Here is a 17,646-nt window from a genome sequence, read left to right as displayed (position 1 = left end):
CAACAGCTAATTTAAGACAGAGTTCCTGCATCGCAGCTCAACCCAATTCAGCACCAATGTCTCGACAAAAGATGCAGAAGGAAATGGATCTTGTGAGGATCATCAGCACAATTCAAACCTTAAATGAAACCAACAAGCAAACAAACAAGCTGTAATTTTATCAGATGGAAACAGAAATCAGTGGAGCTATTAAGTCTGCAGCAGCTGAGACTGTGCTCCTTAAATAAGTTGCACAAAGCCACTGCTACAACTGGAGCGTTTTTCAGCTCAGAAGGCAGTGAGTGGGCCCCATGCCCAAGGAAAAGATATCGACACTGTACATTTTTGGAAACATCATTTCCATGCTGTGAAATCGCCCATGTGCTAGACTTGTACGGATTTCAATGGGAAAACTCACCGTCAAACCACATGGCACCCAGCCCATACAAAGCTTTGAAGAAGATACTAGAGATAGTGTCAAAATCACCATGAAGATGGGACCAATGGCTAATGGTACAGCCAAAATTGGTCCCATAATTCATTTACAATGCTGTCAAAATAATGCTAGAGCTGAAGGAATCTCAACAAGCATCATCATCAGCTGCAGTTTTCTTCTAAGAATGAAATACAATGGGAAAAATGTTTCTTTGTGGACAATCCAGTGCTGAGAGGAAAAAAGACCCCCAAAAGTTGCTTCATTGAGATTTAGAAGTTGACACCGCAGGCTACAAAAGTCCATACAAACCACACAGCTCTCTCTTTTGAAAGGCACACTATCCATATGCAGTCATGGCATATTCATCAAAACTCCCCAAACAGCTCTGTTTTCCCCGGTGCCGAACACATCTGTGTATATCCCTACACGTGTCTGACTTTCACAGACAATAAGCGCATTGTACATATCGACTTCCTCAGCCTCACTGAAAAACAGGCTCTAGCTGTTGCCCAGAACGACCCTAAATCAGAATGACCCTAAATCAGAAGTCCTTGGAAATAAGTACACCAGCTTCCTGCTGGAGGACAAGACATCGTATCTACCTGTGACAACAGGTCTTTCTGCTTTGACTGGAGGCCAGGCCCAGCATGCCCAGACCAGTACCCATGTTGTAGTAACTGGGAGGGCTCCCACTGCTCTAGCGGGCACTGAATCCGATGCTGTTGATGTGATCAGTTTCTTCCTGTAAAGGATACCAGTGATGGAGCCAGCAAGGAGCAGTAGGATAAAATTTAACAAGAAAAATGTGGACTGAACATTGGTAAAACTTGCCCACAGATGAGGTCTAATTGACCATGGCATGATCCTATCAGAGGTTTATTGTTTGGTCCTTTGAAGGATGTCTGAAAAAAACACCAGAAGACTATTACAAAGAAGAGTTCTGCATTGGTGAGGCATCCTGCCCTGCTTTGCTTCATCCTTGCATTGTTAGGATGAGTTTACTCAGGAGATGTTCACCTACTTAATTTTAGTTTAAAAAAAAAAAAAAGGTTTTAAACCCTCAGGGAAGAGTAACCAGCTTAAATATTATTTTATTAATTTAATGGTCATGTTTTTATACTGATTCTCGAAAGTTATTTGAAATGCCTGTGGGGGAATATGGTAGTGTTATGTTTACACCAGAGACACTGTGGACACAGTTCCCCTCTAGTTTACTTAGTACGACCCGATGGACTTCAAACAGGCTGTAGAGGAAGCAAAGGAGAGCAGAAGTTAACCCTGCAGACGTTTGTCTTGCTGGACTCGATTAGTTTATCCGCTGGTGCTCAACTGGCACATGGTTCGGATTAGGAGGAGCATTCCCCTGGCTGGGGACAGCTGCGGCAGAGGGATTGCTGTGCATCGGGATGGTGTTAGCTGGAGATGCTTGTGTTAGGACAAAGATCTAGACAGTATTTTAGTACGTGGCGGGTGGCTATCTCAAGGTTGTTTTAAATATATACGGAGCTTGTGTGTGATAGTTAATTTAACTAACGTTTATTTACTGGCTCGCTGGCTTTTTGTGTTTGGAAAAGATGACTCATCTGCTACTTGATCCTGCAAATGTTTATTCTGTTGGTGGGCTCACTCTTTACCAGAGTAATGAGAGTAATCCCACTTGTATAAGGCCTATTAACGAGCATACTTTCACGGGATCGGGTCACAGGCTAGCTGTAAATAAAAATATCCACCTCCTCGCCCTCAGCACTGGTGGAATTTCAGGGATGCTCATGTCATCATGGTCTGTTATAAGGTTTCAAAGACACCACATTAGCTCCATCCAGTTTTTCTAGGGATAATGTTTTAAAGGGCACAAAACACAAGCGAGCAATTTTGCTGTCACTTAGCTGAGCACACAACAGCGAAGCTCTCGCAGGATTTTCTGCCTCAGGCTCCATGTTCTTCAGGTTCCCCATAAACTGCCCTGAGGCAGATAAACACGTGTGACAGACAGTGGCTGGCCAGCAAAGCAGGGAGCTGCCCGAGGTTGAGAGAAATAGTGAGAAAGTGGTTGAATGCACAAAAAAATCAAGGTTCCTGCGGCCAGGAGAAGGGTGCATGAGCAACCACATGCTGCTGCAGCCTAGCTGTCAGGGCACCTAGTGAAGGTGGATGAAAGGTCTCTTATTCCACCACTGCTGGTCGCCGCCAAGGGCTGTATAGATAGCCCACGACTCTCTCTGTGCCAGTCAACTACGGAGTGCCAGGGAGGCTCTAGGGAAACTGTAATTCAGTTGTGTGTACTTTTAACTCATTTGAATGGTTCCTGGAAACTTTTTTGGCTTGTGTCAGCTCTCAGTCTGCCAAAGAGCATCTAGCCACAACCTGGGAGCAGGAATGGTCCGAGGCCTCTCCAAGGAGGCAGTCTGCATGTGGCTCCCCATCATTGAAAGCTTTGGTGCAGGCCAGCCTTTGTGACAGCATGCTTCTGGATATGTTTAATTTACCAGGGTGGCTGTAATCTCTATATGCCCACTCTTATTTTGGGTTCTGCACCAGGGAGGTCTAAAAGCTAGGTGTTGTGGTGCTTACTTGTAGTTGCGTGAGTCTTGCTCTTAATTGCCAACTACATGAATATCAGTGAAAGCTTGGTGCCCTTGAGGGTCTGTCTGGGCCTTGGTTTTTAGATTACACAGATCTTAAGCACCTAAGGACCAAAACAGATATTTAGCACTTGCAGAAATAAATGCAACATCATAAGGTTTGTTAAAAAAGGGCCAATGAAGATTTAGCAAACACCAATGTTGCGTACTTCGGTACTTTCTAAACTTGCACTTGGCATCATGCTTACACCTTGAAAACCTGTCTTTGATTCCCAGTAGGGTCAGATTTGGAATGGGTTTTGGTGTCTAAAAAGACATCTAAGTCCACCTTGAGGACATTCCCAGGATCCCCCAGCTCAGGCACTGGGCAACCTCCAGTCTGCACCAGTCAGACCATTTGTGAGCCATGGTATGGCCCAGCCAATGTCCCCAGGGAGGGCCAGCAAAGCCTGGGGGACTGGCTGTATTCTCCACAGCCAGAGCATCGATGGTGTGAGCACCGAGGAGAGAAGAAGATACAGAGTATGAAAACAAATGGGAACTGAGAACATCTTTCGAAGGTGTGCTGAGTGTGGCAAAGCGATGCCATTCCTATATCTGTCTCTGATCGAGCTGCGTGGACAGTCTTTTTTGCTTCCTTCCAGCAGCAGGTTTGGAAACAGGCTCCTCAGCTGGAGGGGGTGCTGGTCTCTGACCCCCCAGCCCGCCTAGGCAATCCCAGCGCTCCCCTCACCTGACCTGGCCTATCTGCCACCCTCCAGCTTTTTAATTACAGGCACTCTGTTTGCCCCAGACAAGCCAGCTTTGGCTGTGTGCCCCTTGTGCACATACAGTTATGCATTTTCCTTGCTTTCCTTACACAGGGATACTACAGTGCACAATATAATGGAATAATGTGCTAAAATGAGATGCCAGGGCTGTCTCTTCAGAGGGCTAGGCTGCCAAACATTACACCCACTGGATGTTAAATGAAGGTGATGACTAAGTGTTCACGCAGCAGCTTGCTTTCGGTGAAGAGTTTGGCAGACTGACGTAAATTGAAAGTCTGCTGCGGGCAGATTTCCTCCTACTATTTTTGATTTCATGCAAATAAGAATTGCAGGACACCAGGCAATTTCTACCTGTGACTGACATATTTAGTATTGACAGTCCCACACTGTTTTTATATCTAAAAGCACAGATTTAATAATATATGTGGGGCAGTTACAGATTGCAGTATCTCATCCCAGACCCATCTCCAGTTCCCCTCCCTTCCCTACTCCCAGCAGGCTGCATCCAGCCCCGCGGCACGGCTTGCTTTGACACACGCACGTCTGTAAAGTGTTGCAGTCTGCTGCCGAGCTGCCAAAGAAAACACAATGGTGCAGTATTTTCTGCTAACAAGCCTTCATCCTGTGTGTTTCACTCCCCAGTTCTGCTAGATAAAAGCTTCCCGTTAAAGGATTAAGGGGTAGCTTAGTCAAACGAGCATTCCCCATCTTCCAACTGATCCAGGCAAGGAAGCATCTACTGCTCAAAAGCATTTAAGCTAATCTAAAGGAGTCTGGGAGGGAGGCTCAGCAGGTGCAGGGCTGCTGCGAGAGAAGGAGGGACATCAGCTTTTGGGGTGATGGGGAGGCAGTAGGAAGCAGCTGCACATGGGCGGCAGCAAGCCCCATGAGAGCGGAAACCAGGACGTGTGTCTGAAGAGTCTGAAGCACCAGGTGCATGTGCGGTTTCATCCCCTCAGCTCTGGGTTGTGTGTGGGTGCCACAAAAAGTGCTGGGAAGGGACCGCAGTAACCTCTTGGATATGAAGAGCCCCACCATCTGCGAGCAGCGCTGCTCCCTCCCGAGGCCAGGCGGCCATGCCTGGAGATGGTGGCTTGCTGCGCCTGCCTTTGGTAAAGCTCACTCTTGGGTAAGTAGCCTGCGAGGCTCTTTCCACTTGTCCCTGCCAGCCCAGAAACATTCCTCCATGTATTTTAGTACACTGCCCAGCCACCATGAAATGTGATGGTTTCATACCCTCTTTTCCCCAACAACAACCAGACATGAAACTAAAATTGACACCAGAGGATAACATTTGGAATCCCATCACTACCTCATTCAGACCAGGACCTTGCACCGCAGCAACGGCCTGTTCAGAGGCATATGCCCTCACCTTGCAGGTATTCTGCAGTAGATGTCTGTCTTTCCCCACCATGTTTTAAACAAGACTTAAGCTGTGCCTACCTGCCTATAGGCATTTGCAACAGGGAACACGCAACCTGGCCAGTGGCATGGTGTAGATTACAGCCTGACAGCTCAGGGCTCGTCCTCCAGAGGCAACTGGCAATCCATACTTCTAGCACACAGCCTCAGTCTCCACCAGGCTACCCGTGGAGGACCTAATACATAATAATTTTTGGTGTTTTTTCCTTCCAAAGTGTTTAAATGATGTGAGACTTTTCCACAGTGGTGTTTTGGTATGGTGTGGTCTGTAGCTTGAGGAGGAGAAGGGAAGATTCGTGGCTTTCTGGGGCAGTGGTAACTAACAGATGGTGGACAGATCCAAACTTGGGGGAATTTTGTCCATACTGCCTGCGGAAAACAGTCTCTGAATGAACTATCCTTAGATAGTAATTCAGTAGTTCACAGAGATCTGTGGGAAGCTAACCGGAAAGGGACCTGTGGGCCAGGTTCCCTAGCAGAAGGTGGCATCCTGGGTACCTGACCTCTTACTCCATAACTCACACGGGCTCTTGAGATATCTCATCCCTCCAGGACTGGGGAAGCAGGTGCCAAACCAGGCTGAAGGTGTCACTCTTCATTGACGTGCTTCAGAAATAGCCCTGGCGTTAACCTCGTGGCTGGCACAATATCCCGTGATGCTGTATTCACATTGATATGCTCACAAGACTACCCCTTCCCATGAGATTTCCAGCTCCACTGGGAGAGAACAAATAGAACACAAGTGAGAAAACTCGTGAGTTGAGATAGACAGTTTAGCAGGTGAGGGAAAGAGAAAAACAAAAAGTGAGACAAAGGAGATCACTCACCCTCTCCCAGAGGCAGAACAGCCAAGCAATGGCCACCTTGGAAGCCAAAACTCCACCATCTTCTTCCTCTACCCCAGTTTTTATTTCTGAGCATGGCATTTGTTATATGGTATGGAATATCCCTTTGGCCAGTTTGGGTCAGCTGTGGCTCCCAGCTCCACTGGAAAGCTGAGTCTGCTTCACCCAAACCCAGGCGGCTCCGAGCACTGGAGTTCAGCTAATGGATGCAGGATTTCAGTGCTCAACATTCAGTGTGCAAAAGACAAGTGCAAACCAATTAATGGTCAAACTACCTATGCCTGGGGGCTGGCTAAAATGTCTTTTTTATGGTTTCATATTTCATAGGATAGTTCGTTCTTATATGTTTGAGCTGTTCAACCTAAAACAGTGACTCAGGGCTACGATACTGGGGCCAAAGACCTCAGTAAGTGTTTGTGTTTACAGTTCAGCTTCTATTTACATTCTTCCCTTCAGCAGCTGACATCAAAGTGGGAAAGAGAAGTGGGTGGCCCATCCCGAGGCTGGTACTAATTATTGCAATTAGGAACCTTCATAAGAACACACCCAACATCCAAACAGAACATCCAGTGTTTTGTAGCTTTACTAAGGAACTGTGAGTGTTAATTTAACTTAAAATGCTTGAACTGTCTTTTATCACAACCAACCAGTTTGTTTAGGACTTCATGGATTTCCAAGAGCTCATGAACAAAAAAAGCTGCACTGGATCCATCATGTTCCTTATTCCTTCTGATCCACCAATTTTAAGTTTCTTCAAGAAAACAACGTCATTTGAGCCCATTGCATGCACCACACCAGTGAGAAAACACAGCTGTATCCTGCCACCGCCCCTCTGCCTGTTTGTGCAGACTGTCTCCTTCTTTATTGACATTCAAAGCATTGACAGGAATCAGCCCACCTTGCCTCAGCTGTGCCCACTAGTTCATAAACTTCATTGTTTAGTATCTCTTCTAGTCCCTGCTGCTTATTTTCCATGCTCCTTGCATCCACATATAGACATTTCAGTACATTAATATTCTTCATCTTCTCTTGCTGAGCTACTCCAGCTTCAGTCTTATTTGTAGGTGGGCAGTACATGTCAGATTATTTGAGTTAGGTGAAGATTTCTCCTCTTTCCTTCAGACCAAGTTTTATAGATATCCAGTAAACTTGCTTGGTTTTGAAACAGGGAGTTTGGTACCCTGTTTTGGCAGAGTAACATTAACCACAAATTGCTTACATCTAAAAATAATACACGATAATTTTGTTCTCTCTCAGAAACTGGCACACTGCATTCTCTAAAGGGAGATGAATGAATATGTGAAAACATTTTTGGAACAGTTGCTTGTCTATAACAAGTCAATATGAAATCAAGATAGAATTTATACTTTATCTCTCCATAAAGGCTTATTGAGCTACGTTTCAAACATCAGAGTAAACGCTCTGGAAGCCCAAGAAACAAGGACTTGATCTTTCTAGAGCTTTCTATCCCTAGGGAGGCAACAGGTCTGAACATTCATCTCCTGGCAGCAAGCACAGGTTGCCACTCTTGCTGAATTTCTTTTTGAAATCAGGGAATAGTGACCATGTTTCATTTTGCTTTCTAATTCTTGAGAAACTTCTGGACATAGCAACACTTAGCGATTCCCTACAAGGAGTCCTACGTGTTAATTAAAGCTCCTGAGACTCATCTCTCCCAGTCTGAGACAAGAGCCAGACATTTGCCAAATGACATCATTTCACCATGTGCAATGTTCACCCTTGTCAGCCACGTGACAAAAATTGTGGTCATGCCCTGATCATTTCTCCTCAAGACTACTAGAGCCTCCTCTTCATTTTCATCTTTTTCCTTTGCAACCTATTTCAAATGCCTCAGTAAATCATCTGCCTCAACAGCGGCACCTCTGAATTCTTCCATTATTTTCCTTTGGCCTCCTGCATTAAATTTCAGCTACTTGTGCTTCCCTTCAAGGCTCCCCAGAACACTGCTCTGACCTATAGCACCAACTGCAATTTTTCCTGCTCCCGTTTCCACTCAGGCAGTACATCACACCTTGGTGATGCCTTTATCATCTCCTCCATGCTCCATACCCTCCTCAACAACCAAATGTTTCTTTTATGCAATTTAGAAAGGAATGCACCTCTATTTTCCTACATCCTTTCTCAAAGCACACCTTCCCCTGTTGATAGGTGCTCCTACAGCCCTCCCTGCTCCAATGACACTGCCATTCAGACAAGGCCAAGCATTGCCAAAACTATGCAGGATATCACATTCTGGCCACCGATGAGCTCCAGGCTTGTATTTACAATTCATTGGTTAAAAGCCCCCAGAGATAGCAGCATTCTTCATGTCTTGCACAGTGCCAACCTACTTCTAGACATCAATAACTAATAAAACCAGGAGGCCTGCAACTCTTATTATCCTTCTTATTTTACAGATGGAGTGGTGTTACATTTTTCAAATCAGAGACCCTCCCAGGTACAAAAAAAGTCAGAGTGAAGATCAGGGTTTCCCGAGAACTCCTCCATCCTTAACTGGCTGGCTGAGGCTAAGCCCAGGACACTTTTGTTCTCCTGCCATAAAGTGTCTTCTCATATTTGGTCCTAGCTGTCTTTTTCCATATTTAGAGAAGTCTAGAAGACAAGTGGCACTGCAGGCCCATCCTTCCAAGGAGTGGTGGAGGATCTCACCTGGCTGTTGGAGTCCTGCAGGCAAGAAGCTTCACAGATCTAGTGGCTTAGCCAAGGATGCTTATTGCCATCAGAAAAGGATGGTTTTTCCAGCCATACAAAATGTGAAAAACGGGAGCTTAGGTTTGCAATTTTGTGTGCAGCTGTTGGTTATACAAGCGTGTTTGTAGTTAGAAGAAGAGTTCATAGAATCATAGAATAGTTTGGGTTGGAAGGGACCTCTAAAGGTCATCTAGTCCAAGCCCCTGCCATGGGCAGGGACATCTTCAACTAGATCAGGTTGCTCAGAGCCCCGTCCAACCTGACCTTGAATGTTCCCAGGGATGGGGCATCCACCACCTCTCTGGGCAACCTGTGCCAGTGTTTCACCACCCTCAGCACAAAAAATGTCTTCCTTCTATCTAGTCTAAATCTACCCCCCTTTAGTTTCAAGCTGTTCCCCCTTGTTCTGTCGCAACGGGCCCTGCTAAAAAGTTTGCCGCCATCTTTTTTAGAAGCCCCCTTGAAGTACTGATAGGCTGCAATAAGGTCTCCCTGAAGCCTTCTCTTCTCTAGGCTGAACAACCCCAACTCTCTCAGCTTTTCAAAGGACTGTTTCTTAGGCACCATTTACAAGTGTGTGAAGAGAACGTAAGGAAGAAGGTGTGTCGTATATTTTCTCTAATGGAGTATTATCTGGCAATTTTGCAAAGATCTGGTGAGATAGTACTGCAACCATGTCTCACACTCAAGCCTGTAACTGCAAATTCACTGTCATCACAGAAGCAGCATTAGAGGATCAAATGCAATGGTAAAGGAAAAGCCCCTGCTGCTGTTTGAGCTGTAACATAGGTTTAGGGGCCAACACACCTGAACCCTTGACCAGGGAAGCAGTTCACTGTAGCTGGAGACATAGTCTGATGGTGAAAATACCCAGTGCACCTTGCTTCAGTGGGCCTCCTTACACAATACCGCCTCTCTCTTTATCCTTTGGCCTTTGTTGCTGTAGCTAAGGGGAGTACTTGCTTGGTTCTCATTGTGTAATATTTTTTACTGTTCCCCTTTCTGGATGCAGCTATTTGATTTGTACTCAGGAGCTGTATCTTCCAACAAATGTAAATTATGCACATACTCTGTGTCACCTTTCAGTTTTCAGGAAATACATGTTTGCTTTCTCTCTCTGCAATGAGGCTTCTACGTATGCAAAAAAAGACTCGCATATGAGAGAGCACCTTCCAGACATAAAGTCAGCTCCTTTCAGGCCTGACTCATGCTGCTGCATCCCTCTTTGCCTCAAGCTGAGCCTGATGTGCTACCAAAGGTTGAAGACCTGAATCTGCGTCTTTCAAGGAAGTGCTTTAATCACCAATGGGACAGGTGTTGCATCTCCTTGTGCAGTTCCTTGTGCGTTACTTAGAAAACACCTACTAGCCCCAGCTCCCAAGCGTGAGAGGTGACGAAAGGGTCAGTATGGGAGTTTTGCCAACACTTAGACGCTATCTAGGGATCACAGTAGCTCAGTTACATCAAAGCTTAGCAAGCCTGTGATTTCCTGTAAGCAAACCCTAGGCTTCATTACGATAATATAGACATCTACAGGGTGAGACAGGATTTGAACACAAGATTTGTAACAAGTATTAGTGTCACCTTAGTTGTTGGACACGGCACTCGAAGTGGCAGTACAGCTCTTGGAGTACTCAGGTTCCAAGTGCCCAACACTTTAACAACACAGTAATTGCACATGCAAATGGCCAGAATTACCCATGTTTCATTACTTGCTGTGTTATGTACTGATGCAACACAACATCACAGTTACTGTATTTAACAAATCGGTCCCTTTACAGTTTTTCCAGTGAGATGTAGGTTAATGAAGCAACCTTCTGTCATGGACCCAAGAGGCAGAAATTTCTCTGTAGCTATTAAAAAAGATTCTTGCTTAAAGGATTCATGTTTATAGAATAAAATGAAGATCAGAACATGCTCTCTAGTCAAGGAACTCTTCCTATCACAGCTATCCTTTATAAATCATATATATGCTCCCTAAGCTGTGCCCTTCTGGCAACTTTGAGGAAATTTAGGAGCCTTAAAAGTCAATGTTCTTAGACAAGAGAGGCAAAATCCAGAACAGAAGACTCTTTCAATTAAATGCTTAAAATGTTCTGGTAACAAACTCCCCCACATTAAACTAGAAGGCAACTAACTGGGGTATTTCTGATGCTCTCAGATGCTTTGATGCTACACAAGCACAGATCATCTCTAAAATGTACAAGATCCATCCTACAAAGGTCACTTTGTGCACCCTCTGTCTCTCTGAAACAACTTTTATAGCAATTACTTGGAAATCAAGTTCTACTGCATTTGCCATCAGCTTCAGTGGAACCAGGCTTTCGTCCACTTGACATCAGCTTTAGGGTTTCTTTTCTGTTTTCCTGTTTCTGGCATGATCCAGTCCAGAGAGTAGCTGCAATCTGTCATCTGGTAGTAGATACTGAATGTATGTTAGGGGGGAGAAAAATAGAAAAAAACCCAAAACCTGCCTGCCAAGTCCTGCAGCCTTAAACCTTTGGTGCAGTACAAGGTTTACAAGATGATTTAAAATCTGCATGTGTAGGAAATAAGGAAGATGGACTGACTCTACACAGAAAATGGGTTTGGGACAGACGGAGATTGATGCGCTTTGTGACAATGACAGTAAAGTTAATAGCTGATACAGGCAGACAACAGACTCCATTTTAAATTTAAAATTGAAGTGTGTGTTGCTGACAGCATCATACTGACCATTCATTGCTAGACCTAATTTCTCTCTGGTAATGACTATGAGAAGCTGAATAGATAATGATGTGCACTGCAGAACATTTGGGAAATGGGATTAACTGCTTTGCATTTTTTTTTCTTGTTTTAAAAACAACTATTTAATGATTAGTAGAGGTGGCTATCCTTGAACACTCCTGAAGGGTACAGATTAGTCACTCCTCTGGGAACATCTCTGTCGCCTCTATTTCCTTTCCTCTTAGGAGACAGAAGGGGTGTAAATTGTGCTTGCAACAGACTGGGAAGGCTGACACTGTTAAAATATAAGACCTCGACAAAAACCCTGGAGATGATATATCACCAGTCTCCTGGGCAGTTGCACTCCACGTTCACATTTGCACACTGCAGATAATTCCTGCCTTTCAACAGCCTGAACCCAAACTTCAAATGCAAATGGTCATGGAGCTGGAAATGGAAACCTGCATGCACTGGAAGGAGACAGTTTTTCACATATTCAAATAAAAAGCTGACAAACAAAAATATGTGAAACAAAGGGAAAGCAAATCCTTCAGTCCTGGGGTAAGCAACTCTTTGCTCTCTCTTTCTGTCATTCATCCCTCCTGTTTACCTACCCTGCTCTTCAGGGACAGAAGAGATACAAATAGAGATCTTAATTGGCATAGCAGCATAGGGTTGACCAACAGACTGTCTTTTATTATGTGTCAGTGAAAGGCCTTTTAAAAAGTACACAGACCATAAAACAGGGGGCTTCTGAAATTTTGGAAGCATGGAAGCAATTCACTTCAGGAATAGTGCTTCAAACCTGAACACCGCCAGCGCACACGCGTGAGGGTGAATGTTGCTGGCCTCATGCTACCAGTTTGGGCTCTGTCTCATAACAACCCTCTTTTGTTAGGTGCCATGCTAACATGTAGCAAAATGGTAGTAGTACATTCCATAATCCGCTCGGTAACTGTATTTCAGAGTATCAGCAAGCTGAAATTTCTACCTGTTTACCTCACTCCTGTCTGTGACATGAGTTTGCACAACTGAAGGATTTTCTGTTTCTCTGCTTGCTTCTTTGTTTAGTAGGAAAACTAGCTGAATTGTTCGAGTCAAGTTCAAAAGCTCAGATCTGGAAGCTGTATACTCTTTGTATGAATTAATTCCAACTCCACTCTGGCTTTGGAAAGCTAATTTAAATTATAGTGGTCTCTGCAACTTCACGGAGCTGTAAAATAAATAAATCCAATTGTATTTGGCTTAACTACCGTGAATCTGCTTATTACTTTCAAAATGGTACAGTGGGCCTCACAGTTTTTATAAAATCTAAGCTACCAAATGATTATGGTGAGAAATTGGGACTGCGGCAATAGTAATTAAACACATGTAAAAAAACATTTTCTTCTCTGTGAGAAAAGTGCAAAGCCTACCTTCTATTTCCATCCCTTACTTCTGTCTTCTGTAATTGCTGGAGGGCATTTCAGATGTGGTTGCTCAGACCATTCAAGACCTTTAAAAAAAGTTCTCGCTTCCTAGAAAGTAATTAAAACCTCCCACACTGAACAAAAATATATGTAACATATGCAAATTCTATAAAAGTAGCATGTGGTTTCCATAACGATTTATAATGCTACTTGATATCTGAGGCAAAATATGATCACGTTTTACACGCTTAAATCACCCCTCTGTGTCTGTGCTGGAATAAACTTGCTCGCTCAGTGCGGACGGTGACCTGAGCTCACACTGCAAGGCATGCAAACACTACAGTTCTTTTTAGTACCAGCTGGGGAAGGGTGGATAAGTAGCATCACATTTCCCATTAGTAAAAGGCTTCCTAAGTTCTGCTGAGTCAACAGACAGTAATCAGGTATCAGCTACTTCAGCTTCACAGCAAGATCACAGAGCAGCTCTTCACTAGGAAATGAACCAAAACTAAGGGGGGGAGGCTGGGGATGTGGAGTGGGGAAGGAGGGAGAAACAAGGTACTGCTTCATTTCCTTTTCTGTTCCGATTCCTCTAACAGAAATTCCATGAAGGCATGTTAACCTGAAGAGGAATTTCAGCAGCAAATCATCACAAAGAAGCCGTGAAAGCCTGTTTAATACCTGCAGGTGGCATCTGGTCCAGGTGATCTCAGGAGCTCATCATCTGACAAACAGGCATCTGATAAACAGATACTTTACAACTGTAAAATCTGAAGGTGGAAAAACCAGTAATGTCAGTTTAGTCCACCTCTTGCTCTACCAATGCAAGATAGGATATTTTGCCTTTTCCCAATGCATTTGTCTAGTCTTTTTGTGCTTTTGTGTTTTCTGGGTTTTAAAATTTCCAAGTAACCCAAGAGACATCTTCTGAACTCCTAGGGAAATTAATATTTCATATCTTAGCATTAAGAGGTTTCCACTACCCACCCCTCCTCATTGGTGTTTGGTGAAATACGTTGTTCTTTACCTTCTTTCACTGTTCTGTGCTACAGCCACTCCAAATCACTCTAATTACTTCCCCTTTGCATCTACCCAAGAATTTCTACATTTGAGCCTCGTCTTTGCTTTCACAAGTTATTCTAATGATTATTCATATGGTAGCACATCAGTATTCTTCTCTTTCACTGTGTTAGTAACATGCTGACCCCAAAACTAATGCAGTATTTCATGCAGAATTACTGTATCGGAATTACTGGTCTCAGAGCAAGAGCTCTTACATTTATACTCCCTACTATGCAACATTTGGTCGTGCACCCCAAAACTGCAGTGGCTTTTTTTCCCTCTTACTTGCATCCCAATGATCACTTTAACACAGGTTTAAAATCTGTTTTCCCAAATCCTCTTTCCTTGCCCCTATTTTATGGCCAGTTCGTGCTCACCTAAGTTTTGATTGTTGCTGTTATATCTCTTTATATTTTCCCCTTATTGTTTGAGAGTCTTCCCACTTCAACAATGTATTTCAGTAATGGAGTGTCTTCACGACCCTCTTCCCCCCTCTCCAGGACTGTAAATACCACTAAAACCTCTACATGGCTATAAAAACAACTGCATTGCTATCCACTGCTACTCAGACAACTTCAAAATCACGTATCTTTCTTCCTATTTAGGCAAATCTGAATTTATTTTTCAAGCAAGTTTTCATGAGAAAGCACACACAGACCTAGGGAAGGATTTTATCACAGATACGTATGTAATTCATTCCTTTCAGCCACTCATTTTCAATTCTATTCCAGAACATTACTCTTATAGCTTTGTAGTAGGGGCAGTCAGCTAAGAAGGGAAAGTGAGAGCATGAGGGGCCAAAGAGGGCCTAGCACATGAGGCCTCCTACAGGATTTGGGCAGAAAAATCACAGAGTTTATACAACCTCAGCAGTGATTATCAGATTTCATCAGCTCCTGGGAACATGCGCAGAAGCAGAACTCTAAGCAATTAGCTAGCCTGCAAGTTGAAATGAAGGCATACAACGAGCTGAGATGCTCCCAGCGTTAAGTGCACACAAAAACCCACGTCTCTGTTTATTTGCCTCAAACATGCCTATGGTCTTTACTGGATCTAGTCCAGTGAGAAGTGCTGTAAAACATGTATTCTGCTTCTGACTACATTCACATCAACACAAACACTGTTCCCGGCTTTTAGTAGTGTTATTTGTTGTGTAGTTTTGTAACAGATGACAGAATGCGTCCCTTATGCAATGTGAGTAAGAAAAATCCTTAAAATTTACACAGAAGTTAGATTTAACAAGACAAAAGTTTCACTATATTGCATTTATTTACCTCTTACAGTCTAGTTATCCATTACATTTTCTTAAATAAAAACTGGCATTGGTACATATTTTTTGTCACTTTCATTAATATCCTGCAATACGTATCAGCCAGCTTGTTATTTTTATGTATAAAAATAGAATAACCTTGCAACTCAACAAAAAACCTTCTCTTTTAAAGCCCTGATGCTCTGCCACTACCATTAAATAAGGAGAGTGAGCAAACTACTCATTTTCTCCTCCAAATATTTTTTTCTGCACTGATGTATTTGTAAATTCCTTTATAATTCCCCATTTCCTTTGTTAGCACGAAGTAATTAAACTAATCCATCCTCTGTAAACCTCAGTTGACTCACAGTGTCCTTGGGTGTCATTGCATCTTTTTTTGGATGTTTTTTCTTAACTTCAGATCTTCAAATCTACATCCGGAGCTTGCTGTTTTCCACAGCAGTTGTCAGTCATCCTTCAGCTGTAATCTTTCTGGCTTGTGCAGCCATCTTGCACACTGATGAAATCTTAGTTCCTATGAGCCCAGAATCCTTGTCCTACTCCACCTAAATCCATTCTTTACAGTGATTAATTTAAGTAGCACTCGTGCACAAGCTCCAATTTCTCCATCAGTGAGAAATACTATAATCAGAGCAGGTTTTTTTTCTACAGGACAACAAAAACAGTCATGGTTTATTACAGCACTCTGGATGTGGCCTTGCTGCCTCTACGGAAGACAAGAGGAAAGGTAAACTCCTTGCATCTTTCCTGAGCATGGCATAATCTGCTCTGCACTCTTGCCTTTTTATGTAAGAAAAACCTTGGACCTTTGCATACTGCCTAGCAGGCATCTTCTGTGTTGTGACACTGAACCGAACATTCAATATCTGTTCTATTGTCTACAAAGGTGCTGGATTAGTGTTTTCATTCTGAGAGTATGTGTTAACTTGGGGGGCTCGCACAAACATGCTACAAAGTATTCAGCATCCTAGCTCCACTGCCCCAAGTCCTCTCTGGGCAAAATAGAGCCCTAAGAACCCCAACCCCCTCAAATATTTTTATATTCCAAAAATAGAACCATCCTAGGTTCTGGTATCTGCTCCTGGGACTATCTCTATGTTTATCCAGCTTCTGCCTAATCAGAAATACAGAAATAGTCAATGATATATAAACAAAACATTGAAACATCTGTGTTGGTATTGCTTTGCTGGTATTTGTAAATACTTCATTTTGTGCCATTTCATTAACCAGCAGTTAAAGTTCAGTTAGCATTAACTTAAATATTAAATTTCAGCACATGTTGATGCCCAGTAATTCCTTTAAAAGCATTTCACAGCTGAGGAGTTGCCACTTTTCTTGAAACTGTCATCTTCTTGGCCAAATCCTATACTTATTCATGGATGTGGTAGCATATGAATTATGTTCACTACCCTTACTTTCATCTGTGTAAGTCAAAGTGTATGGTTTTGGTCCAACACCTTGCAAAGTTCCTGTTTTGGCAGTATTTACTGTGATAATTTATAATTCTGTCAATTTCTGCACTTTGCAATTTAGCTGCTGCGCTATCTATTCTGGTAGTGGTTTAAAGTGTTTTCTCCTCTCTCCCAGATGAAAAATTGTAGTATAAACCTTGGCTACTGCTAGCAGCTGCGCAGAGTAAGCTGAATATTGTATTGGCCAGACATCTACTTGCAATATTTGCACTCTTATTCACATTTTAGGTTACTTCTGCACAGTTTATATGCAATAAAAAAAGTCAACAAACTTTAAAGACATTTAGTAAGAATACATAGATAGTATACATGCAGTAAAGTCTAGACTAATCTCAATTTTCCATAATTGTTCCAAAAATAGAACGAAATACTAAATACTGAGAATTTTACACTCACAATTAAGATCTTGGTGCCATTTCAAAATCCACTTCAAATACTTCTTCTAGGCTGGATGCATGCTTACACATACACTAAACAGAAAGCTGCCACTACATCCTGCAAATACAAAAATGCACCTGCATTTTAATCAAACAACAAAACAAAATCTCTACTTGCAGCCTTCATCTCCTTTTCAAAAGCTTTGTATATAGAATAGTTATGTCTCTCACAGCTGCAGAAATCAACCATTATTTCTGACCAACAAGTCTGCCATAGTGGTCAATCTAAATGGGAAACGAACAGTTCTGCTGCTAGCTTTGCCACCGAGTAAGCTATCCACTCTTCCATTTGTAATATGGGAGAACAGAGAGCGACCTTATTTGTAAGGTGTTTTGACATCTACTCACATCTAGGTATTATCATAGTTACATATCGCTTTCAACACTGGGTAAACTAATCAAAATGAACATTTTCTAACTCTGTTTATTTGCAGTTATAAGACTGGGCATTCATTCATCTGTTAAGATTTAAAGCCTTCAAAAGGAGAAAAAAAAGACAACTATATTGTACCTAATTTGAGGTAAAAGTCATATACTGTTAACC

Source organism: Aptenodytes forsteri, unplaced genomic scaffold (genome assembly GCF_000699145.1).
Source record: "Aptenodytes forsteri isolate BGI_AS27 unplaced genomic scaffold, ASM69914v1 Scaffold49, whole genome shotgun sequence".
NCBI classification, from domain to species: domain Eukaryota; kingdom Metazoa; phylum Chordata; class Aves; order Sphenisciformes; family Spheniscidae; genus Aptenodytes; species Aptenodytes forsteri.
Note: the sequence above shows the minus strand (reverse complement) of the source record.